The sequence below is a fragment of the Montipora capricornis genome, chromosome 14 (assembly GCF_036669925.1).
Source record: "Montipora capricornis isolate CH-2021 chromosome 14, ASM3666992v2, whole genome shotgun sequence".
Taxonomy (NCBI): Eukaryota; Metazoa; Cnidaria; class Anthozoa; order Scleractinia; family Acroporidae; genus Montipora; species Montipora capricornis.
The window spans coordinates 45,659,546-45,662,045 of NC_090896.1; positions in this window are offsets into that span (position 1 = coordinate 45,659,546).

Sequence of the window (2,500 nt, forward strand, 5' to 3'; positions counted from 1 at the left end):
TGCAATTTAGATCACCCATTAAGTACAAATAAACATTTTGAGAGTCAAGCCTACCGACTAGTGATTCGAAATGTACAAAGATCTCCGTAGGCGAATCTGGTGGCCTATACCAAGTTGCTACTACAAAAGGCTTAGAGCGAGGTTTTCGTATCTCAATACATAAATTTTCCAGTTGATTAACAGACAAATCAAGACGCAGTGAATAGTTGATAGTGGATCTGACGTAAAAACAGACACCACCACCATTCCTGTTTCTTAGCCAATCTAGTGCTTCTGTTACTGGTAAATAGCTGATAGAGATGATGTAGCGTGCAGCAAGAAGAGAAATTTTAGTGGCAAGTCATCGATGTAAAATTCTGAACAGGTCTGAAATTTGAAGCATACTTAAGGAACTCATTTCACTGCTGCATTGTTATGGCAAATTTTGAACCAATCACGCATGGTAAAAGTGAGACCGTAGTACCAAATTCTGTAAGGGCTGAATGGAGTTAAGCTAAGCATAAGACCCCAAGTACGCATTGCGTACCTATTTTTCTAAGGGTGTTGCTCCGAACGCAGGAAAACCCGTTTCTGGCAGGTGTTTTAGAAAGCAACGTAAACGATGTGGAACGAAGAACAGGAAAAAGACAAGCAATGAACAGAGAAAGAAATTTAAGAAGGCAGTTCAATTTAATAACATAATTTTTGCAATAACCAGAGAAATAATGGTCCAACCGATTTAAATTGTATCTCGATGAATTTTGATTGTGTGGGTGAAAGTAGTGCTGAGAAAGACTGTTGGTAGTGACTGACGTTTCTATAACCTGAGCGGAAGTCATCTTCACAGTCAAGTGATGGTTGTAAATAGATCACTTTCAAAAATTCCATAATGCTCTTTGTTTGCCCTGCAATCTTTTGCATAAGCATTGTTTCAATTTTCTCTTGGGACTTACATTAGTTCCAAGAGAATATAAAAACAAGATTTATGGAAAACGTTTGAGGGTCTGGTCTGTGTTGTGATTGGTAGTGCGAAAAGTAATGTGATTGGTTGTGAGGATGGTGAGTGGTGGTTGGTGCCTTACGATCTGATAGCCCTTAAATTTTTCATACCTTGAGAAAAATGCGTGTGCCACAGAAATCGTTTAACGCAGTTATAATATACATGGAGAAATTTATCCATTCTTATTGGCTAAGAGAAATGCAGTCAGTTCCAGGCAAAAAGAGGTAACAAACAAATCAAACATTCTGATTGGTCAATAATGGAAGAAACGCACAGATAGCCAATCCAATGAGAGCCCTGGATGGCAAAATTTTTGCCTGATTGTGTGATACGCGAGCGTTGCTTCTGCATAATTATGATTTTTGGAGCCGAAGTTAAGCTTACAGAAAAATTAGGGTCACATTAGGATTAGTTTTGGTTCTTATACGTGGATGTCAATCGACTTATTATAAGTAAACGAGGGTTTTGCTAAAAGCAGGCCCGCGGCCCACGGCCCAGCGGCCCACGGCCCGCCACGGCCCAGCAGCCCACGGCCCACGACCCGCGACGGCCCGGCGGCCCGTCGGCACGGAGGCCCGGTAGCCCAGTCCTGATTTTCCACACTTTTTTTTGTCCAGCGGTAAATCCACGTGTATGCACAGATCTGCATCGGGTTTGGGCGTGCAAAATAGACGATGGTGAGTTTGAATTCGTTTACCATTTTAATCATTATTTGAATCCTTGTTTCTGTTTGTTGTTGTAAACAGACGAAAACAACAGAGAATGACAACGTTTTTCACTTAGCAACATGCAACGAAAGAAAAAATTGAAATGATTATTAAAATGACAAACGAATTCAAACTCACCGTCTTTCATTTGCGCGCCCAAACCTGAAGAAAATCTGTGCATGTGCGTAGATTTACCGCTGGACAACAAAACTGTGTGGGCTACCGGGCCTCCGGGCCTCCGGGTCTCTGGGCCTCCGGGCCGCCGGGCCGCCGGGCCGCTTGGCCTTCGGGCCGCCGGGCCGCGGGCCGCTGGGCCGCGGGCCTGCCTTTAGCAAAACCCAGTAAACGAGATGGTATATGAAATGAATCATAGTATTGAATTGCGGACATGAAATCAAGTAAAGCTATGATCCATGCAGTTATGGACGCAATTTTAGCAATTGCGTAGAGATGCCTGAAAAAGGACAGAATGGCACCAAATTGCCAAAGAACGATCACAAAGAGAAAACAGACAAGGAAGTCCAACATTAGTGCTTATTTCTTTTATTGAGCCTTCAGATTTGAATAGACTAAAACTCGTAAAACCGTGAAGCTCTCTAAATTCAAAACACAACACAGAGCTTGGGCCATCTGTGGAAAGATATTATCAATGTCCATTGCTCTGAGAACAAGGTGGATTCTTGGTTTCGAATGAAGCAAACATCAATACTAATAATTCAAACAATAAGAAATGCTTGCCATTCAACCTAATTGTAAAAACAGGTCAGCCCCCAGAGAAATACCCCTGCACTATAACATCTGTCAATAATGTGCT